Below are 24,589 nucleotides of genomic sequence, written 5' to 3' on the forward strand. Positions count from 1 at the left end.
TTGATAAGAAGGCGTAGAAATGTAAATTCTTTCCTAGGCTTGAAGGATTGTTTTGAATTAGATCAGGTAAAGCTGAAGGTTTAATCAAATGATGAAAGAAGTATAAAAATTAATCTTGGCCAGGTGTGGTGGCTCACGCCTGTAATCCCAGCACTTTGGGAGGCCGAGGCAGGCGGATCACCTGAGGTCGGGAGTTCGAGACCAGCCTGACCAACATGGAGAAACTCCATCTCCACTAAAAATACAAAATTAGCTGGGCGTGGTGGCACATGCCTGTAATCCCAGCTACTCGGGAGGCTGAGGCAGGAGAAGCACTTGAACCCGGGAGGTAGAGGTTGCGGTGAGCCAAGATTGTGCCATTGCACTCCAGCCTGGGCAACAAAGAGTGAAACTCTGCCTCAAAATAATAATAATAATAATCTTGCAAAAGAAATTCCATGTGTGAACATATTAACTAAATTCAAATGGTTATTATACGGTCTTCTATAAATTCAGCATTGAAATAAAAGCACAACAAGGTACTCTTAAGGCACTAATCTGCTCTTTAGCAAAATTTGTAAAAGGTTATAAAAGGTTTTTTGCTTTTTTAAAATTTCTGAGTCATCATTTTGGCAAAATAAATAATTTATGGCAATCTGGAATTGTATTTCATAACATCAGGTGTTTTAAATTTCTAACACATAACAGACTTCCCAAAATCAAACTTCAGTTTCAAAATTGTCTTTCCTGATGCCTGGCTTTTTGGATGCTACAGAAGGCTCCTGGAGTATCCAAAAGAGAGGTGAACAGGATTATTTGACATGTTTAAATACATCGGATTGCCAAAATGATGTTTAATCTTCAGGTTAGATTTTAGAGAATTATATTAATATATGTTCCAAAATTGTATGGGATGGCTAAAATTCTAATGTCTGAGTATACGCTATCAATCATAATTAAGGTTATTAAGTTATTGTAAACCACGGAGATAACCAAATTTATTTGTCAATCATGTTTCTGACTATAACTACCCTGGACATTTTGTTATTTACAGATAATTGTCTTATTCTGATCCTCTTCAAAAGATGGTTTCCTCTTCAAAAGATGGTTTATAACCAGCTATAGAACTTTGACAGGTGCTCTGAAATGCAGGTTTCTGATAACTTTGGAGATTGTGACATTATTCCAAAGGAAAAACATACAGGACTCATGAAAAGATGAAATGTTTATGAATATCAAGCAAAACAAGAGTTAACTGAATGGTCTAAACTAATGCAAAACTAAAGTAATCTTTTTGACTTTTGCTTGAAATATTGCTGATCCTTGTTTTGTTTTTCAGAGTCAAGCAAACTTATTTTGAGCTATTTACAGCCTTTAATCATTGAGTAAGGTATACTCCTGTGAACAAAATTTGGAGTATATTTGTCTCTGTCTCTCTGTCTGGCTTCTCCAGAATTTGGAAACTAGTTGTGAGTATTCTTAATTTATGGCCATATAGTTGTTTGCATCAGTGCAATAAGAATCCATTTTCTTTTGCAACAGGACACAATTGGAGAAACTGGTTGCAACAAGACACAATTGGAGAAACTGGTTGCTTTACTGAGGCTTTGACTGGAAGGGTATGCTTCCCTTTAAGGAGTCAAGCTTGACTTGCAGAGTCAATAAAGCCCCATGGGAGAAACTGGCCTCATATCTTTGTACACAGTTCCCATACAGGGTTCCTAACCTGCGGTAGGTAAAGAATGTCACTTTCCAACAGACCCAGGGACCATATCTCTTGAAACCTCAAGAAGAGAGGAGTTTGCCCAACTCATCGGTATTTGAGGATACAAACCCATGACTAGGCTCAGCTTTAAAAGGTCTTATTTGAGATCCTCTGTGGAACAAAGTTCCATGAAAGCCGATCTAAAAGGCCTATGTAGAAATAATTTTTCTTGCTGCATTTTATGCAAATAATTGGGCCAAGTATAAGACTAAAGTCTACTTTGCAAACAACCCAGTCCTATCATGATTTGTTTTTAACAAAAATGAAGACTAGAGAAAGAGAAATAATGTTTCAAAACTTATCATTAGGTTCTAGACTCATTAATTGTTTTTAACTTTTTGCCTACATTTTAGACGAACCCTGCTTGTTCCTGTGAACCAAACAGCAATCTCTCGCTGCAGCTCAGAAAAAAACAAAAGGGATGGGTGATGTAAAAATCTGGATCAGTATTCTCGTTCTGAGCAATTATCCTGCAAATCCTTCCGGGTGATGAAAATAAATAGGATGCCCACCACCCAGAGGTTTCCTTTTTGGGAAAGTAAGACAAAGGGAGCTAACCAAAGCCAAGCCCCATGCGTCCAAATCTTAGTAAGCATAACTATAGCCACCAGTGATCTGGGGGTGTCACAAGACATCCTTTTCTCTCCCTGGTTGGAGGAGGACTCAATTCCACCGCTTCATCTCAGCATTCAGCTTATAATAAGGAGTCCACGCAACCCCCCTCAAGACGTATTTTTGTCCCAAATTCAATTCCAAACTTCAGCTCAAAGCCCTAGGAAAGAAAACTGGATCTGAGGAATCCAGAGACAGATGATAATGGAAGTTAAAAGACACAGCACAGGTGAGCATGACTAATTCCTGCTGCTTAAGCCAAGCTTCCCATTACACGGATAAAGGTCATGCTAGTATCCACGGCATAAATGAGGTCTAGGGAATTCACAGGCTACTGACAGCAGGGGAGACAGGGCGTATGTGGGTAAGAGTGGATATTCCCACCCCTTAGGCCCCCCTTTTAACATGGGTGAAAGCCACTTTGACACCCATAGGTGGCACCCTGTTGTGGCTGCCAGGACTTGGGGATACAAGGACAGAGGAAAGAAAGAGGAATGCCTCACTTTCCATCCCTCACGTACTCTGGGTGTTTGCTAGTAAGAGAAAGGAACCAGGGATGCCTGCTCCCTTCTTTCTGGATGGGTAGCCATTCATCTTCAGTCTGTATCTCTTTTGAATGCCTCCTGAACCCCTAGGACTCCTCTAAAAAACACCTTCTTTTTCCTTTTTTTTCCCTCTGTCCTCTCTTCAGTGATATATAATGGTGTCTCTGTACTATGAGACGCTCCCTTCAGATGCATCCTCCAAACTGGGAAGAGTTAATTTCCTAAACCTTAGGCTGGTTGGTTTAGGACTGGGCTCAGGAGAAGGGAACCCAGAAGTCCAAATGCCGGCAAAAGGGTAGTTTCATTTTTTATTTTTTTAACCAGTTGGGCTTTTGGCCTCCCCTCCCACTTTGCAAACCAGTAAAAGGCCTTGGGATTTTTTGAGCTGTCCTTACCGTAACCTCCTTGTTTCATTTTGATATATGTTTCCTAATAACCCAGTTGTCTATTCTCGCCTTCAGGCTATCAAACTCCAAACGATCATGCAACCAGAGCCTCGGACGATGGCCTTTTCTGCTGGGGATACTTAGATAAGCCTCTGAGGGAGATCTGACTGCTGTTTTCCCCAAAACAGTGCCCCCTGTTAGCAGAAAGCAGTTAACTTCAGTCATCATCCTTATCCTTACCTTATTCTAACCGCCGTTGGATGTACTTCTTTAGAGGGGGGAATGAGACAGCCAAATGCCTAGGCAGATATAAAGGTGTCCCCAGAGAATCTCCAACCCACCCCACAAGTGTTTACATCAGATGCTTCTGTACAGATGAGGGAACATGCCCAGGGCCTCATCTGAGCCTACTCACATGTGCACTGGGAGAATGGGGTGGAGCCACAGGCAGGGGGAGGAGCCTGGCTCTTCAGTTCCTGTGTGGTGGCCTGGGATTCAACCTGTGAGGTGGGAGGCCTGTTAATAGGACTCCATCTCACTTTGCTGAGTTTTTTCTTTTTTTTCCCCCCTTTTGCCCAACAAAATGCTGCTCTGCCCACCCTTCAATGTGTCCACATGTCTAAAGTCTCCTGGTCATGTGACATGAACCTAGTTTTAGCTGAACTAAGGAGCAAAATTCTCCAACAATGATGCCTTAAAGACATTTCTGCCTGCACAATCATTTCTTTTCTTTTCTTTTTTTTTTTTTTTTGAGGCAGAGTCTCACTCTGTCACCCAGGCTGGAGTGCAGTGGCATGATCTCGGCTCACTGCAACCTCCACCTCCTGGGTTCAAGCGATTCTCCTGCCTCAGCCTCCCAAGCATCTGGGATTACAGGCATGTGCCACCACGCCTGGCTAATTTTTATATTTTTAGTAGAGACGAGTTTCACCATGTTGGTCAGGCTGGTCTTGAACTCCTGACCTCTAATGATCCACCTGCCTTGACCTCCCAAAGTGCTGGGATTACAGGCATGAGCCACTATCCCTGGCCACACAATCATTTCACTTAGGAGTTTTATAACTTGCAATAGTTCCTAAGAAAAATAGCATTTTACCGGGGCAAACTATGGTAGATTCTTAGTCTTCTCTTTGGTGGTGGCCTCTGTGATCTCTTTGGAATAGCTCAAGAATGCTGTCTTTTGGTCTTCCTTCTTGGAATGTCTCAGGACAGGTGACATAGGACACTGAGCTGGAAGAACACACATGCACAGACACAGGGAACTGTTTTCTAAACTCAGGTGTCATTCCTGCTCTGAAAGCAGCTTCTAAATGGAGCAAACAAATCCAACTGGAGCAGGAGTAACCACATCCCCTTCCATCTTTCACCGTATTAGATGAAGACTTTTTTTTTTGAGACACGATCTCACTCTGTCACCCAGGCTGGAGTGCAGTGGTACGATCATGGCTCACTGCAACCTCCCCCTCCTAGGCTCAAGCAATCCTCCCACCTCAGCCTACTGAGTAGCTAGGAGGCTACAGCTACAACTACAAGCACCTGCCACCACGTTCGGCTAATTTTTTGTAGAGACAGGGTTTCTCAATGTTGCCTAGGCTGGTCTCCAACTCGTGAGCTCAAGCAGTCCTCCCATGCCAGCTTCCCTAGGTGCTGGGATTACAGGCATGAGCCACCGTGGCCTGCCCAAGACATTTTTTTTTAATGAGAGATTTTAAAAGCTTAGCAATGAGAGAATAAACCCAACAGGTCTACCGTTCCAACTCACCTTTGCTTTTTTCTTTTCTCCCCTTCCACAGTAGGAAGTATCCTCTCTCAGTACCTAAAGCTTTGATGTCATCTCCTCTAACAGGTACACCATGCAGTGTAGATCATTCCAAGTCTTTGTGAGCACTAAGTTACAGTCTCTTGAAGAATTCCATTGAACTGGTTCCAGAGTTGGTGTCTCTTTTCTAATCCTCCATTTATATGATAATCACTTGAAATTCAAGTCACCTGTTACTAGGATTGCAAGAAACAGAGGAATCAAATATATATATATATATATATATATATATATTTTTTTTTTTTTTTTTTTTTTTTTTTGAGACAGAGTTTCACCCCTGTTGCCCAGGCTGGAGTGCAATGGCGTGATCTCAGCTCACTGCAACCTCTGCCTCCCGGGTTCAAGCAATTCTCCTGCCTCAGCCTCCCGAGTAGCTGGGATTACAGGCATGCACCACCATATCCCGGCTAATTTTTTTTTTTTTTTTTTTTTTTTTTTGTTAGTAGAGACGGGGTTTTTCCATGTTGGTCAGGCTGGTCTCTAACTCCCGACTTCAGGTGATCCGCCCACCTCGACCTCCCAAAGTGCTGGGATTACAGGCGTGAGCCACCACAACCGGCGGAATCAAATCTTTTCTTCTGGAGTTCTTTTAATGCCTTTAATCCAAGGTCCCAGCTCTCATGCTCACTTGAACTAACTCTCCCTCCCCCTCCCCCTCTCCCACTCCCTCAGCTTTTATAGATTTTTCTACAACACTTTCTCCTTACCCTTGTTAAAGCATTTGTTATCACTTCCATCCTTTACTGTTTAATCTTTCTCATAAGCACAAATACGCGTGCACACACATACACACACTCACATGAGTTCCCCGTGCCGGCTGCAAGTCTGGGTGCTGTTTTACTCAGCTATCTACGTTAGACCTGTGTTCCTGTTATTCCACAATATTACCACATTCCAGGAGGAGAAACCATTTTATTGTCTATTTCTTATTTTGATCCACATATCACATTAAAATGGAGCAAAAGAAAGGGTCTCAAACAGACAATATGAGTGCCTTCTTTAAGATGCTGGCCCAATAGAAATAGATTTCATGTTTTCCAAAGAGGACCCGGTACAGCCCAGCCGCGGCCAGTCACTTGGCGCCATCTGCTGGACATGGACAAACAATCGTAGGTGGGGAACATCAGAACTGACGCATAGGTGCCCACTGCAAACCCGGCTCCCTGATGAACGAATGGTTTCCCACTGAAACGAGGCTTTATATGCCTTTATAACAAATCACCTCTCCAACTTCTTATCAATATCTCAGAAGCTAGGGAGTCTTTTCCACTATGGTTTTCCTATTTCCTCTGCTGGTGCATAAAGTGCCTTTGCTTTGTTTAACAAGCAATAAACAACTTTTTGTTTTGCGTATCACTGTATCCCCAGCATCCTGCATGGTGACTGGCACATGTAGGAGCTCCAAAATCGGTGGGTATTTTTGTTTCTTTGGCTTTTAAACGAAATAATAAGTGATTGATATCTGAGTCGGGGAAGATGACACACAGATATTCCTATTTTCATCAGACACGTTTGTTTTTTTGTTTTTTTGTTTTTTTTTCTAGACGTCCCAGCCTGGGTAGGTGGGTAATGGTTTAGAAGCTCCTAAGGATGAACCTCTTCCCACCGCTAAAGTATTGAATCTGCTAAAAATAAGGGAGGAAACACTAATAAATAAATAAATAAACCAGGAAAAAACCCTTGTGGGGAGGGGAGACAGGAAGGAATAAAGACTTTGCAGTATAGATTCTCCATGAAACCTGGCCTAGAATTGGATGAGCCTTCAATGCTCAATATGCTTTTCAAAAATTGATGATTAACTGATTTGCTCAGTGCAACGGTTAATTTTATGTATCGATGTGGGTAGGCGCACGGGCATGGTGGCTCCACGCCTGTAATCCCAGCACTTTCAGTGGCCAAGGTGAGCGGATCACTTGAGGTCAGGAGTTCGAGACCAGCCTGGCCAACATGACGAAACTCTGTCTCTACTAAAAAAATAAAATAAAATAAAAATAGCCAGGCATCGTGGCGTGTGCCTGTAATCCCAGATATCCAGAAGGCTGAGGCAGGAGAATTGCTTGAACCTGGGAGGCAGAGGTTGCAATGAGCCAAGATTGTGCCAGTGCACTCCAGCCTGGGTGACAGAGCAAGACCCTATCTTAAAACAAACAAACAAACAAACAAACAACCCTAAAATAATAGGGAAGCAGGTATCAGGGAAATAGGGAAGCAAAGGAGGCAGGTCTCGATGGCTAACTCAGTATGGGCAGAAGAGTCAAAGCTGCCTCCAAATTTCTAACTTAGCAAATGGGCAAATGTTGATGGCTGGAATTAAAACGACAAATAGAGAGGATAAAGCAATTCAGCCAACAGTAATACATTTAGGATTGTTGTCAGAGGCATTCAAACCAGAGCAACTCCATCTTGGGTGAGGACTAGGAAAAATGAGGCTGGGACTTGCTGGGCTGCCCTCCCCAAAAGTTAGATATTCCTAGCCTCTAGATGTTTGTGGCTAAGGAAACAGATTGATAACCTTTACTAAACAGACCCAGACGTAGGAGTGTCCTGTGTGGAAAGCAAAAAGTTTCTTCCTCAAAGTTTCCCTTGTTAAAGAATAAATCATAAGTGTTAGAAGTAATAGTTCCTTTTAAAGACTAACTTCCTTCAAGCCTCCTTGATTTGTGCTAATAACTCTTTGTTAAGCCCTATCCTATGTAGTTGTTAAACATGCTCACAGGCACATAGTACATTCTATGTCCTTGTACTTTAACCAAGATATCTGTGCTGGACATGCTCACAGGCATGTCCCAGCTCGCAGCCCATGCCCTTTCCTTATTTGGGAATGTTATTACTTTTCTAAGTCCTTTAGTAAGCAACTTCCTCCTTTCCCTTGTTCTCCATTGCTTTCACCTATTTAGAGAAGTTTTAAATTGTCAGCCAATCAGGTTCAGTTTAGATTGTAAGGTCTGGCTCCAGCCAATGGAGACAGGACAGGGTAGCAGGGACAAGCTGCGTAAGGGATAAAAATTGCTTCCCATTCCCTTTGAAAACTGGCACAAGAGAGGGATGCCCTCTCTCACCACTCCTACTGAACATAGTGTTGGAAGTTCTGGCCAGGGCAATCAGGCAGGAGAAAGAAATAAAGGGTATTCAATTAGGAAAAGAGGAAGTCAAATTGTCCCTGTTTGCAGATGACATGATTGTATATTTAGAAAACCCCATCATCTCAGCCCAAAATCTCCTCAAGCTGATAAGCAACTTCAGCAAAATCTCAGGATACAAAATCAAGTGCAAAAATCACAAGCATTCCTAAACACCAATAACAGACAAACAGAGAGCCAAATCATGAGTCAACTCCCATTCACAATTGCTTCAAAGAGAATAAAATACCTAGGAATCCAACTTACAAGGGACGTGAAGGACCTCTTCAAGGAGAACTACAAACCACTGCTGAACGAAATAAAAGAGGACACAAACAAATGGAAGAACATTCCATGCTCATGGATAGGAAGAATCAATATCGTGAAAATGGCCATACTGCCCAAGGTAATTTATAGATTCAATGCCATCCGCATTAAGCTACCAATGACTTTCTTCACAGAATTGGAAAAAACTACTTTAAAGTTCATATGGAACCAAAAAAGAGCTGCATTGCCAAGACAATCCTAAGCCAAAAGAACAAAGCTGGAGGCATCATGCTACCTGACTTCAAACTATACTACAAGGCTACAGTAACCAAAACAGCATGGTACTGGTACCAAAACAGAGATATAGACCAATGGAACACAACAGAGCCCTCAGAAATGATACCACACATCTACAATCATCTGATCTTTGACAAACCTGACAAAAACAAGCAATGGAGAAAGGATTCCCTATTTAATAAATGGTGCTGGGAAAACTGGCTAGCCGTATGTAGAAAGCTGAAAACTGGATCCCTTCCTTACACCTTGTACAAAAATAAATTCAAAATGGATTAAAGACTTAAATGTTAGACCTAAAACCATAAAAACCCTAGAAGAAAACCTAGGCAATACCATTCAGGACATAGGCATGGGCAAGGACTTCATGACTAAAACACCAAAAGCAATGGCAACAAAAGCCAAAATAGACAAATGGGATCTAATTAAACTAAAGAGCTTCTGCACAGCAAAAGAAATTACCATCAGAGTGAACAGGCAACCTACAGAATGGAAGAAAATTTTTACAATCTACCCATCTGACAAAGGGCTAATATCCAGAATCTACAAAGAACTTCAACAAATTTATAAGAAAAAAGCAAACAACCCCATCAAAAAGTGGGCGAAGGATATGAACAGACAGTTCTCAAAAGACATTTATGCAGCCAACACACACATGAAAAAATGCTCATCATCACCGGCCATCAGAGAAATGCAAATCAAAACCACAATGAGATACCATCTCACACCAGTTAGAATGGTGATCATTAAAAAGTCAGGAAACAACAGGTGCTGGAGGGGATGTGGAGAAATAGGAACACTTTTATACTGTTGGTGGGACTGTAAACTAGTTCAACCATTGTGGAAGACAGTGTGGTGATTCCTCAAGGATCTAGAACTAGAAATACCATTTAACCAAGCAATCCCATTACTGGGTACATACCCAAAGGATTGTAAATTATACTACTATAAAGACACATGCACACATATGTTTATTGCGGCACTATTCACAATAACAGAGACTTGGAACCAACCCAAATGTCCATCAATGATAGACTGGATTAAGAAAATGTGGCACATATACACCCTGGAATACTATGCAGCCATAAAAAAGGATGAGTTCATGTCCTTTGTAGGGACATGGATGAAGCCGGAAACCATCATTCTGAACAAACCATCGCAAGGACAGAAAACCAAACACCACATGTTCTCACTCATAGGTGGGAACTGAACAATGAGAACACTTGGACATAGGGTGGGGAACATCACACACCGGGGCCTGTCATGGGGTGGGGGGAGGTGGGGAGGGATAGCATTAGGAGAAATACCTAATGTAAATGACAAGTTAATGGGTGCAGCACACCAACATGGCACATGTATACATATATAACTAATCTGCACATTGTGCACATGTACCCTAGAACTTAAAGTATAACAATAATTTTTAAAAAATTGCTTCCCTTCTTTATTCAGGTGTGTTGTCACCATTATTCCATCTGCGAGGAGCACCCTTTCTGCAGAAAGTAAAATTACCTTGCTGAGAAAACTTTTTGTCTAAATGCTGATTTTTCCTTATGGTACCAAGGAACAAGCATTCTGTTTTTGAATAAACATTTTACATATAACAAAATGGTGGCACGTACAGGGATACATTCCCCTCCGGGGGCGGCCTCTAGTCCTCTCTCATGAGGAGGCGCGTGTTGTGGTGGCCTTAGGGGTAAGGAATCGAGACCCACCTGGTGTGATGAATAAACCCGGACTCTCAGCAACGCAGAAAGAAACTGGCCGCGACCTGGAGTAAAGGATCCTCACATACCACGTGGACCGGGTGACCTCATGCATGAGCCAAGGAAGGAAACACCGGAGGAGCCAGTAAAGCATTCCTTAGTCAGGACTAAAGCGGGGCCATAAAGCATTCCTTGGTTGGGACACATACCGAGGTAAGAGAAACAGCAGGAGCGGTAAAGCATTCCTTAGGTCAGGACTGAGAAAAGAAAAGCTGAGGGGTAGGGGGGAGGATGGGGGTGGCAGTGAAGTATTCCTTAGACAGGATGTCTTAGAGGTTAAAAAGAGGTGAAAAATCCCCATTAGGGGAAGATTAAACATCACACAAACCTCGAGTAGTAGAAAGGATATTCAAAACTTCCCTTTCCCCTCTTCTCAGGGGAAGAAAGAGGCTAAGCTCCACTCCCACTGCCGCTCCCTAGGGAAAGGGGGAGGAGAAGAGAGAGCAGCAGTGTGGGTGGCTGGCAGAGGCAGGGAAGACCAGCAGAGAGAGAAAAAGGCAGAGACAGAAAGCAAAAATCTTTCGGCAAAGTTCCAAAGTTCTCTAGACGAGGTTAAAAAAAGAAAAAAAAAAAAAAAAAAAGAAAGGGAACTCAAGAATGCAAAGAGAAAGAAGGCAAGGTCGGTACTTTAAAGAAGAAGGTCAAACAAAGTGCTATAAGGGCTGTGGATGTAAAGATAAGGAGGAAAGACAAGGGGGCCCTCTGGCCCAGGGTTAACAACTCGAACAACTTGAACCTGGCATCTGCCAAGCCTCTGGGCCGATGGCAGCCCTGGGCCCAGACCGCAGCTGCGCGGATCCCACCCAGCCCAAGAGACTGAGTGTAAGGGAGAGAGGAAACAGGAGATGGCAAAGAGAGAGAGAGAGAGAGCGAGAGCGAGCAAATGAAAGAGAGATAGAGGGAGAGAATAAGTGACAGAGAGACTGGAAGAGACAAAGATCAGAGAAAGACACAGAAGGTAAGACTAGGAAGAGAAATAGTGTAAAAGGAAGTCAGAAAGTTAAAGCATGTCAAAGATTGTCTGTGAAAGCCATAAAAAAGTTACAAAAGAGAATTTATGCAAGAAATATTGTATAATTTAAAAGTAATTAGGCCTCCTGAATGTAAAACTATTAAAGGAACAGTTTATGTGCAAGGTATGTAAGGAAAATAAAATATACTTTTAGTAAAAGGCTTATAAGGAGGCATAAGAATATCGATTTTTACCTACATTAAAAGGTTAAAAAAAGGTGCTAAAGAAAATTCAAAAGAAAAATAAATATTGCTAAGCCAAAGAGAAATATTATCCAACCCCTTATAAAGAAAATCTTATTCCAACTGCATCAAAGAACCCATTAGGGGCCCTCCAGCACAGAGTTAATACCAACAAGTTTCCACCTCCAGCGGCTCCTAGACAGACCAGGGTACAAGCCAGCAGGGGGACCTAGCCACAGACAGACACTTCCTGTGTCGGGGAGAGGGCCAGGTGGTCATTAGACAGCACAGCCCAGCCCAAGGCCAGAGGCCAGACAGTGGGGGCTTGGGCAGGAGCAAAGTCTAGGGGTGGCCGGGTGAGTCACAAGGCCCCTCATCCCCAAGGCCGCAACGCACAGGGGTGATGAGGGCCACAGAGAGGCCGAGACCTTGAGAGAGGGGCAGGGCCACCAGGTCCCCTAGGCAACACTAAGTAGGGACGGGGCAGGAGGCATCACCATGGGGCCTCAAGCCCCAAGATATGCAAAGTCCTAACAAAATAAGAAGCCCCAAAGGGTCCCTCAGAAACAACATAAGTAAACATTTTTTAAAAAGGAAATTTCTCAGCAAGAAGACACTAGGAACTATAAAGTAAAAAAAAAAAAAAATACCTATAGGTTGCCTTACTTACATTCCACTGCTGATGTCCCCACGTTTAAAACAAAAGATCACTTTCTCAGAAATTATATACTTGGTTTATCTTCCACTTTCCCTTCCCTCAGAACTAAGTCTTTTAGCACAGGTACCACCCCTAGAATTTCCAGTACACCAGCACCAGCCTGGAAACCACATCCTCATCAAAGGTCAGAAAGAAGAAAAACTTGAGCCAGCCTGGGAAGCACCCTACCTTGTGCTGCTAACCACTGAGACTGCCGTTCACACAGCAGAAAAGGATGGATATATCATACCTGCGTCAAGAAAGCATCATCACCATCAGAGTCATGGGCCATTGTTCCAGGGTCAAGCCCTACCAAGTTAAAGCTACGAAAACTTAATCTATCTTTTCTTTTTATTTTCTTCCCTTTAACTACTCTCCATCTTATTAAGGTAACTAAATCTAACTCACCTCAAGTTATTACTTTTAATGCCTGTTTAGTTATCACTCCTCCCAGACACAATGACAAGACCAAAGTCTCTATAGTAAAAGTAAAAAACCTAAGGCAAACAAGAACAATTGAGACAAGGTATCAGGATGTAAATGCCTGGCTAAAATGGATTAAATATTCCACCTGCACTCTAAATAAATGCAATTGTTACGCTTGTGTGCGTGGTAGGCCAGAGGTCCAGGTTGTCCCCTTTCCACTCGGACAATCCTCTAATCGACAAGACATGGACTGCATGGTAGCTCTTTTTCAAAATCCTACAGCCTGTGACAGTGAACTGTGCCAAACTCTCTCTGCTATTTCCTAAAATGCAGTACCCTGCGGGTCAGCCCCTGAGGGCCATCCAGCCTTGTAGGGACCAGCCCTACAGGGTCTGTGGGTCTTTCACCTTGTGTGCAGAGACAAGAGATCATAGAAATAAAGACACAAGACAAAGTGGTAGAAGAAAAGACAGCTGGGCCCAGGGGACCACTACCACCAAGATGCGGAGACTGACAGTGACCCCGAATGCCAGGCTGTGCTGTTATTTATTGGATACAAGACAAGGGGGCAGGGTAAGGAGTGTGAGCCATCTCCAATGATAGGTAAGGTCACGTGGGTCACGTGTCCACTGGACAGGGGGCCCTTCCCTGTTTGGCAGCCAAGGCGGAGAGAGAGGACACAGCTTACGCCATTATTTCTGCATATCAGAGACTTTTAGTACTTTCACTAATTCTGCTACTGCTATCTAGAAGGCAGAGCCAGGTATACAGGGTGGAACATGAAAGTGGACCAGGAGCGTGACCGCTGAAGCACAGCATCACAGGGAGACGTTTAGGTCTCTGGATGGCTGCGGGCAGGCCTGTCTGATGTCAGGCCTTCCACAAGAGGTGGTGCAGCAGAGTCTTCTCTAACTCCCCTGGGGAAAGGGAGACTCCCTTTCCCGGTTTGCTAAGTAACGGGTGCCTTCCCTAGGCACCGACATTACTGCTAGACCAAGGTCAGCTAAGTAACGGTTGCCTTCCCAGGCACTGGTGTTACCGCTAGACCAAGGAGCCCTCTAGTGGCCCTATCCGGGCGTGACAGAGGGCTCACACGTCTTCTGGTCACTTCTCACTGTGCCCCTTCAGCTCCTATCTCTGTATGGCCTGGTTTTTCCTAGGTTATAATTGTAGAACAGAGATTATTATAATAGTGGAATAAACAGTAATGCTACAAACTAATGATTAATAATATTCATATATAATCATATCTATATCCTATTTCTAGTACAACTATTCCTCTTCTATGTATTTTCTTTATTATGCTGGAACAGCTTGTGCCCTCGGTCTCTTGCCTCGGCACCTGGATGGCTTGCTGCCCACACAGCCTCCATCTTTCAAGACCAATTTTACCTCATGTCTCCAATGACAAGGGGAAAATTTGGCATTCCTTGGAGACTTAACAAGCAGTGAGTTCAGGCACTTCCAAGAGCTGACCCATCAGTCCACCATTATTCATTACCAAGCAGATGTATGGTAGTATTGTAGAGGACCTTTACTGGACATTCTGCCAAACAATTAGAGCAGTACTTGCACTCTAGTTCAATTGGCTATCCCTTTTACCCTGGCATTTCATCAACCAGAAAAGCTTTTTCTTTTAAAAACTCAAGCAAAATAGCTAGAACAAGACATGTTAAGAAAGTTTGCAGAGGAAAAAACTATAAAATCAAGAGGAGGGAACTGTAGAAAGTAAAAAGTTTCCTCTTCACAGTTTCCCTTCTTGTTAAAGAATAAATCATAAGTGTTAGAAATAATAGTTTCTTTTAAAGACTAACTTCCTTCAAGCTTCCTTGATTTGTGCTAATAGCTCTTTGTTAAGCCCTATGCTATGTAGCTGTTAAACGTGCTCACAGGCACATAGTACATTCTATGTCTTTGAACTTTAACCAAGATATCTGTGCTGGACGTGCTCACAGGCATGTCCCGGCTCACAGCCTATGCCCCTTCCTTATTTGGGAATGTTATTACTTTTCTAAGTCCTTTCGTAAGCAACTTCCTCTTTTCCTTTGTTCTCCATTGCTTTCACCTATTTAGAAAAGTTTTAAATTGTCAGCCAGTCAGGTTCAGTTTAGATTGTGAGGTCTGGCTCCAGCCCATGGAGACAGGACAGGGTAGCAGGGACAAGCTGCGTAAGGGATAAAAATTGCTTCCCTCCTTTATTCAGGTGTGCTCTTGCCATTTTTCCATCTGCGAGGAGCACCCTTTCTGCAGAAAGTAAAATAACCTTGCTGAGAAAACTTTTTGTCTAAATGCTGATTTTTTTTCCTTATGGTACCAAGGAACAAGCATTCTGTTTCTGAATAAACATTTTATATATAACATCCTGATATCCCAATATCTTGAGAACAGAAGCATTCCTAATTTTGCTTTAAAGATAGTAATATCAATTCTTGCAAGATATAGTGATTAAGAAAATTAATCCTTTATCAAAAACCCTTGTAGCAGAGCACATCTCCCCATGATCTTCTTTATCCTACGTAAATGAGTATTATACCTAGGGTGGACATGTTTCTTCTCCTGCCTTCGGGAACGCCCTACCCTGTCTATGGAGTAGCCATCTTTCACCACTCTACTTTCTTTTTATTTTTTTTTTGAGACAGCATTTCACTCTTGTTGCCCAGGCTGGAATGCAATGGCACAATCTCTGCTCACCACAACCTCCTCCACCTCTCGGGTTCAAGCGATTCTCGTGCCTCAGCCTCTCAAGTAGCTGAGATTACAGGGATGCACCACCACGCCTGGCTAATTTTATATTTTTAATAGAGACGGGGTTTCTCCATGTTGGTCAGTGTGGTCTCGAACTCCTGACCTTAGGTGATCCATCCGCCTCGGCCTCCCAAAGTGCTGGGATTACAGGCATGAGCCACCGCGCCCGGCCCCACTTTACTTTCTTAATAAACTTGCTTTTGCTTTGCACTGCAGACTCACCCTGAATTCTTTCTTGCACGAGATCCAATAACCCTCTCTTGGGGTCTAGATCGGGACTCCTTTCCAGTAACATTGTGAGATCCTGATTTTGAGATGCCCAAAAAGTTGCCAGCCATCAGTGGATTACAGAGGTCTGAAGATGTGGGGAGGAGGTGAGCAAAGCCATGAGAAGGAGTGAGATTGTCTAGGGAGAGGAAGGAGAGCACAGTATGGGTGCAGGGGCCAGGCTTGTGTGGACACATCTGGAAAATGCTAGAGCACCCCATTAGCAAGTGACGTTCCCCAACAGAAAAGTCACGCCCTCCAACCAAGCCTTTGTCAGTCACATACAAAAAAGTTTTAAATCTCTCATCTGCCTTTCTCTGGTTTCACACTTGTTCAGAACCCAGGCAGGGAAGAAGAGAACTATTTTCTGAGGCCCCCTGAAGATCCTGACAACAAAGAGAATAGTTGAAGTGTCAATATCCTTCCTTCCAGAAAGTGTTCTGGCTTCCAGGCAAACGGCCACCACCACCCCAGCAACCTGAGATCAAGGCACTGGAGTCTGCCTAGCAAGCCCGGGTCCCAGCCCCAGCCAAGGGAATATCGAATGAGCGTGCTGTTGTGTGAGCACCCCAGAAACTTTACGGCTCTGTCACTAAAGGGAGCCACTCCAGTGGTTCTTCCCAAAGAAGTCAGCTTCAAGATGACTCAGTGTCCCCATGCCAGAAATAGAAATGGCTGGCAACTTTCACATGTCAGTTTCTTCTGCTAACAACAATTCCACACCCTGTTACATGCCCACTGAATTTAACAACGGGAGGTCCTTAGCGATTTTGGACACAGCAGATGGATTTTCAGTCCAAAGCATTCAGGAAGCACTGAAATCCGTGCCCCCATCCCCACCCCCGTTCTGGGGCTTTGTAATGCATATCAGCATATTGAAGACCATGGAAAGCAGTCTCCAACATTTTGTTTAACTCAAACTTTTTGATCCATAATCCTCCCTCCTTTCCAGGCAGAAAACTTTCAAATATTCCATAAAACATCAGAAATTCAAGGGACCATGAGGCCAGGTGCAGTGGCTCATGCCTATAATCCCAGCACTTTGGGAGGCCAAGGCAGGCAGATCACCTGAGGTCAGGAGTTTGAGACAAGCCTGGCCAACATGGCGAAACCCCATCTCTACTACAAACATAAAAATTAGCTAGGTGTGGTGGCAGATGCCTGTAATCCCAGCTACTCGGGAGGTTGAGGCAGGAGAATCACTTGAATCCGGGAGCTGGGGGTTGCAGTGAGCCAAAATTGTGCAACTGCACTCCAGCCTGGGTGACAGAGAGAGACTCCCTCTTAAAAAAAAAAAAAGAAAGAAAGAAATTCAAGAGACCAAGTATATATTGAAGAAGTTTGGATGAAAAGATAATTAATTAGAAAAAGTGGTCATAAACGGAAAATATGAACCAAGAGATGCCTTGTTATTTAGTGATTATTTGTAGATTGGTAGAAACTTCCATATGTTCTTAGGCCAAGGGAAGCAGGAAAGATGGCGCATATGAGAAACAGAATAATTCATGGAGCCAGGCCCTTTGGGGATTTATAATCAAGTAGCTTTTACTTGGTAAATACTTCTTATATGAATAACAAATGAAAGGAAGTGAAACCCAAAATTTGTAAGTTTCAAATGCAAAGTAGATGAATAATCATTCTTTTGAGATATTTCCAAAGTTAGCATAACAATTCCAAGTCATTGAGTAAATATTCTCATCAATATTTAAGATTTAAGGCAATTGTTTGGAATATTTTGGGAGTTATGAATAAAACTCTGAATCCTCTCTGCAAAAGGTTTCTTTCTTTTTTCTTTTTTTTTTTTTTTGAGATGGAGTCTTGCTCTGTCACCCAGGCTGAAGTGCAGTGGCACAATCTCAGCTCACCGCAACCTCCGCCTCCCGGGTTCAAGCGGTTCTCCTGCCTCAGCCTCCCCAGCAGCTGGGACTACAGGCACATGCCACCATGCCCCGCTAATTTTTTGTATTTTTAGTAGAGACGGGGTTTCACCATGTTAGCCAGGATGGTCTCGATCTCCTGACCTCGTGATCTGCCTGCCTCAGCCTCCCAAAGTGCTAGGATTACAGGCATGAGTCCCCGCGCCCAGCCTCTATAAAAGGTTTCTACAATGAGTTTCAGGGAATTCAATCCTAGTTTTCAAATTTGCCACCAAAGCTGTGGTTGGTCCAGGGGGTCAGGAAGTTGCACCTGCCACCCAGAGGTGAGTAAAATGCAGAAAACCACTGCCAGTAGTCCCAGATGCCTACCAGCCCTGGGCTAATAACAGTTAAAGAAACATGAAAGGGGCTGAAGATTCATCTGTTGGAAGCCCACACACCTGTTGCAGCCTCAGCTTTTCAAACCTGGCACAGACATATCTTCTCAGCTGTATCCTAAAGCCTGTTGGCAAATGCATTTCAGAAATATAGTCCCTAGGCTTCTAAGGCCTAAGATACAGAGAAGAGCATAAAAGGTGCTAGGAACAAGGCCAGGCATGGTGGCTCACGCCTGTAATCCCAGCACTTTGGAAGGCCAAGGCGGGTGGATCACCTGAGGTCGGGAATTCGAGACCAGCCTGACCAACATGGAGAAACCCAGTCTCTACTAAAAATACAAAATTAGCCGGGCATGGTGGTGCGTGCCTGTAATCCCAGCTACTCGGGAGGCTGAGGCAGGAGAATTGCTTGAACCCAGGAGGTAGAGGTTGCGGTGAGCTGAGATTGCGCCATTGCACTCCAGCCTGGGCAACAAGAGCGAAACTCCACCTCAAAAAAAAAAAAAAAAGGTGCTAGGAACAGTGCTGACGATATCTGGCCCACCCTCTTTGCCCCTCTCCCTTTTCCACGTCCACTCCTCTTAGCAGTGCACCTTATAACAGAAGACCAGATAGAAGGCTAAAAACCAGCACAAGAGAAGTCTGGACCCTGGAAATGGGCGGGTGAGATCGAAGCACAGAAGGGCTATGGAAGTCTGGGGAAAAACAGGAGGTCCTAAGGGGTAGAAGTTTTCCTCCCTACTATAAAAGGATAAGCTATGTTGGGGCAAGAAGTATGGTCTAAGGTCAGTGGAGAAACTGGCGCAGAGAGCTAGGAGCATAGAGAAGCCATAGCCGCCGCTTTCCTGTGTACTCTGCAATGGGCTGGAATGCTTATCTACAGCCTGAAGGTAAGAGATCTACAAGGTTGGTGCACTAGCAATTGTGGTCCTCCAGACTTTGGATGTGCTCACATTAGGAACCTTTTGGCAAGGACTTCACGGATAGCATTGCAAGCTGAGGATCTGTATAAAATGATCAGATCCAGGATTCCACTAGTTGGTAAAAAGTCTTTGTGTGCGTTTGAGAAAGGAGTTACTTCCTTGGGAAGATGCAGCTTCACACCAAAGTGCATGACTTGGCATGCTTCAGCCTGCATTCATCCCCTTGGGGATGCAGTGAACAGCCTGCACAACTGTACACAGCCGCCCCAGTCAAATCCTAGCAAAAGACTAATCTACAGTAAATTTATGTTAGCAAACTTAGATACAAGAATTTTGACTCACCATTGAGTCATTGTAAAAGTAGTGTTGGTTTTAGTTATCATTAAAAAGACTCAACAATTTAGAAATAATGTTGAGAAGGATAAAAAAAAATTTACATGCTGCTCTAAAGATAGAAAGAATCTAATTCTATTGGAGAGATGTAACTCTTAGAATAAATGAAAAGGAAACGTGAATTGAGCAAACCAGCGTTGATAAACACAAGAAAGGGACATCATAAAATGACATCGCCCCAAATCCAGCAGAGTCAATATCATCAAACTATAATTAGCACAAGTCTCCAAGGGGCATGAATCATATTGAGAAATAGGTTTTTGATCTTGAAAAGTAATATGAGAACTAGAGACGAAAACTAAGCTGTAGATGACACACTGCAAAAAATCGAGGCTACCGAGGGAATGGAATGAGAGAGGCTGCCGCTCACCTGCCTGCCCTATCTCCAAAAGCACAGGCAAAAGAAGCAAATGAGGCATTAAGCAGCATTAAGGAGACAAGATGGAAAGGAGGAAAGCATTTTTTAAAAATTAACTGAATATTAGCTGGGCACAGTGGCTCACGCCTGTAATCCCAGCACTTCGGGAGGCCAAGGCATGAGGATCACCTGAGGTCAGGAGTTCGAGACCAGCCTGGCCAATATAGTGAAACCTACTAAAAATAACAAAATTAGTCAGGTATGGTGGCGGGCACCTGTAGCTACTCAGGAGGGTGAGGCAGGAGAATCACTTGAACCCGAGAGGCAAAGGTTGTAGTGAGCTAAGATCGTGCCACTGCACTCCAGCCTGGGTGACAGAGTGAGACTGTCTCAAAAAAAAGAAAATAGAAGAAGAAAGAAATATTAACTGGATATTGAGATATATGTAGAACAGGTCTACGACAAATTCCCTCCTCAAATTCTCCAGGTTCTGATTCAGATCCAAAAACTACATAGTGGAACATATAAAATACATCTTAGAGCTTACAGATAGTAAGCTTTAAGACGACTCTTTAGAAAGAGTCGTCTTAAAGTAGTAACTTTATTTGTTTAACACTTATTTATGAATATTTATAAATGAACACATGAATATTTGTAAGTGAACACTTATTTATGAATATTTGTAAGTGAACATTTATTTATAAGTTTAACACTTATTATGAATTCTTTATATGAATCATATAAAGAATGCAAGTAAACAACTTAGTACTATTGTTATATTCTTTGAAGTTGCTGGGACTATTGTCCCATCACTTGATTGGAGTCTTCAATTCTCAAACTTGCTTTTCTGTCCCCATTCCTCTGGGTACTCGGGCCCCAGACACCTGCAATGCCCTCTCCTTCCTGATAGTTTTCCTCACTTGACTTCGGGGACATTGCTCTCTCCTAGTTTTGCTTTCTCTTATCTGGATGCTCCCTCTTCTCTCCTCTCCAACTTTTTATTTTCTTTGAGCCCCCCCCCCCTTAAATTGGAGGAATTCTCTAGAATTCAGCCATTTTTTTAAATTTAAATTTTAACTTTTTTATTTCCAAAGGTTATTGGGGAGCAGGTGGTGTTTGGTTACAGGGATAAGTTTTTTACTGGTGGTTTGTGAGATTTTGGTGCACCCATCACCCGAGCAGTGGACACTGCACCCAATTTGTAGCCTTTTATCCCTCACCCCCCTCCCACCCTTTCTCCGTGAGTTCCCAAAGTCCATTGTGTCATTCTTACGCCATTGCATCCTCACTGCTGTGAGTGAGAACATACGATGTTTGGTTTTCCATGCCTGAGTTACTTCACTTAGAATAATAGTCTCCAATCTCATCCAGGTTGCTGCAAATACCATTAATTAATTCCTTTTTATGGCTGAGTAGTATTCCATTATATATATATATCACCGTTTCTTTCTTTTTTTGTTTTTGTGACAGAGTCTCATTCTGTCACCAGGCTGGAGTGCGGTGGTGCGATCTCAGCTCACTGCAATCTCCACCACCTAGGTTCAAGCGAGTCCCCTGCCTCAGCCTCCCAAGTAGCTGGGACTACAGGTGCGTGCCACCATGCCCAGCTAATTTATTTTGTATTTTAGGAGAGATGGGGTTTCACCATGTTGGCCAGATTGTCTTGATCTCCTGACCTCGTTATCCGCCTGCCTTGGCCTCCCAAAGTGCTAGGATTACGGGTTTGAGCCACCGCACCCGGCCATACCATTTCTTTATCCACTCATTGATTGATGGGCATTTGGGTTGGTTCCACATTTTTGCAATTGCAAATTGTGCTAGAATTCAGCCCTTTTAAAGGAGGTCTCTGAGAAGGACTAAGTCCATATTTCCAAGCTTAATCTCTATCCTGAGGTTCAGGCCCATTTTTCCAAATAGGTGTGGACCTCTTCATTCACCTATCCCACAAGTAATGCAAGTTACTCAGAACTAATCTCCTTCCCCCAGGGCAGCTGCCTGTCCTGGGTTTCTCATCTGCTAGGGTCTAAATGTTTGTGTCCTCCCAAAATCCATAGATTGAAATCCTCACCCGCAGGTGAGGGTATTAGGAGGTGTTATTAGTCAGGGTTCTCTAGAGGGACAGAAGTAAAAGGACAGATGCATATATTGCAGGGAGTTTATTCAGGAGAATTGACTCACACGATCACAGGGTGAAGTCCCACGACAGGCTGTCTGGAAGCTGAGGAGCAAGGAAACCAGTAGTGGCTCAGTCCAAGTCCCAAAGCCTCAAAAGTAGGGAAGCTGACAGTGCAGCCTTCAGTCTGTGGCCAAAAGCCTGAGAGCCCTCAGCAAACCACTGCAGTAAGTCCTAGAGTCCAAGGGCCGAAGAACTTGGAGTCTGATGTTCAAGGGCAGGAAGCCTCCAGCACAGAAGAAAGATGAAGGCTGGAAGACTCAGCAAGTCTGCCCTTCCACCTTCTTCTGCCTGCTTTTTCTAGCCTCACTGGCAACCAACTGGATGGTGCCCACCCAGATTGAGGGTGGGCCTGCCTCTCCCAGTCCACTGAAGCAAATCTTAATATCCTCTGGCAACCCACTCACAGACATACCCAGAAACAATAGTTTGCATCCTTCAATCTGATCAAGTTGACACTCAATATTAGCCATCACAGGAGGTGAAGCCTTTTGGGGGGTGATTAGGTCATGAGAGGAGAGCCCTCACAAATGAGATTAGTGCCCTAATGAAAGAGACCCCAGAGAGCTGCATCACCCCTTCCACCACGTGAGGACACTGCAAGATGATGTCTATGAACCAGGAGGCAGGCCCTCACCAGACACTGCCAGTGCCTTGATCTTGGACTTCCCAGCCTCCAGAACTGTGAGAAATCAATTTCTATTTATAAGCCACTCTGTTTATGGTATTTTGTTATAACAGCCAGGATGGACAAAAACACCATCTCAGCTAATACTGCTACCCTCCATTCAGTCGCCCAACGCAGAAATGTTCGCCTTCAACAACTCCCTTCATCTCCTCAGCTACATCTCATCATCCTAAAGTTCTCTCCCCTCCATCTGCATAAAAGCTTCCAAGCTTAACCCCTTTTAAATAACAGAGTCAAATACATAACCTTTTTTGTAGCCAAGACGGAAGTTCCCTAAGTGTCTGATTTCAAGCTTACTGAGAAAAGCCCAATCAAAAAAAAAAAAAAAAAAAAAAAATTCCTCCTTGCTGGCAGATCCCTGAAATCCCTTTGGCAGACAAGGTTTTTATTGCAGAATTAGAAATAATCCTAAATGCCAGAGGCTCTGGAAAGATGCCACCTGAAATTGAAAGGACACCAAAGTGTCAATGTTGTGTCATACAGCCTTGCAGTGAAAAGGGCTGATGGTGGGAGGAGCGGGGAGGGTGGCAGATAAGAGCAAAGAAGAAAGAGTGCAGGGTGCAGATAGCTGCAGCAAAGATGGTGGAGGGGGGCATACTGTGAACATACAAAGAAAGTTCGCTTGAGCCAACCAAGCCAGAATCAACTAAAATATACTTTTGTGCTGACGGTGAATTAAACAATTCGTGAGTATGGGAACCAAGGTAGACAGGAAATCATTTTATAAAAAGATTCACAGAGACTCTTCTCTTGTTTCTATAATAAACAGAATGGAGCCACTTCCCAGAATTATAATAAGACACAGTGAATGGGAAAGTTCTAAATTTATGTAAGATCAGCTTTTGAAGTTTCTGAAATCTTTGCAATGGGAAATACTGCCTAAGTGCTTCCAAGTTCACTAACAGATCTTCCTCTAGGAGTTTTCACAGCCAACCCTTCAAAACTTGGCCACCTTTGCCATAATAGTCCATGAATATCCAATTGTCTCTGCAAGAAGTCTGTTACGACTGGGATTTCTTTCTGCCTCCCTTGGGTCAGACCAAATTAACTTGGTAAGAATTGCTTTCTGTAAAGCTAACCCACATTGGAGTAACCCCCGTGTGACCTAAGGCATCTTCTCCCCTGGCTCCCAATAGATTCAGAAAAAGGAATGGATGAGGTCAGGAATAACACAGGGGTGACCAGTTGCAAAATTTAAAGATATAGCAGCTGGAGAAGTGAACCATAGGCCTTAGGAAAGAAAGAAGCAAAATGTTGCTGGCATCCAAATGTGCAGATCTGATGAGATCAGCCGCCCAGAAATCTGTGTTACTGCTCCAGAAGACAATGCAATGTGCCTACAAATTTAATGACTGTCTCCTGGCCTATAACAGGGGAGCAGGAACTCTGCCTGCAAAGCCAAAAAGGGTCAAGGCAACCTGGTGAGAGAAATGTTGACTTTTTGTGGGTATAAAAGGCACAGACAATCTAGCTAAGGCAGGTGTATTGTGATCTAGTGGAAAGTCATGTATGAACCCCTCACCTTTTTTTTTTTTTTCAAAAACAAGGGAGTTACTGACTTTTCAAACCACAAAATCATTTATGACAATTTAACCAGCTGTATTAGTCTGTTTTCATGCTGCTGATAAAGATATACCTGATACTGGGTGATTTATAAAGAAAAAGAGGTTTAATGGACTCACAGTTCCACGTGGCTGGGGAGGCCTCACAATCATAGCGGAAGGCAAAAGGCACATCTTACATGGCAGCAGGCAAGAGAGAGAAAGAGAACCAAGTGAAAGGGGTTTCCCCTTATAAAACCATCACATCTCGTGAGACTTATTCACTACCATGAGAACAGTATGGAGGAAAACACCCCCATGATTCAATTATCTCCCACCAGGTCCCTCCCACAACACACGGGAATTATGGAAGCTACA

At 43.4% G+C, this 24,589-nt stretch overlaps 1 protein-coding gene across 2 annotated transcripts in view; it reads right to left on the minus strand.

Annotated features, from left to right (window-relative positions):
- CCDC3 (coiled-coil domain containing 3) overlaps positions 1–24,589 on the minus strand; it is a 203,978-nt gene that overhangs the window by 172,848 nt on the left and 6,541 nt on the right. The window contains exon 2 of one of the 2 annotated variants that reach the window (XM_055352338.1): positions 24,353–24,406. The exons of the other annotated variant lie outside the window; for it this stretch is intronic. The gene's annotated coding sequence lies outside the window, so the exon portion shown is untranslated. The remainder of the gene's footprint in view (positions 1–24,352; positions 24,407–24,589) is intronic. 2 annotated transcript variants of the gene reach the window in all.

This window comes from Gorilla gorilla, chromosome 8 (genome assembly GCF_029281585.2).
Source record: "Gorilla gorilla gorilla isolate KB3781 chromosome 8, NHGRI_mGorGor1-v2.1_pri, whole genome shotgun sequence".
NCBI classification, from domain to species: Eukaryota; Metazoa; Chordata; class Mammalia; order Primates; family Hominidae; genus Gorilla; species Gorilla gorilla.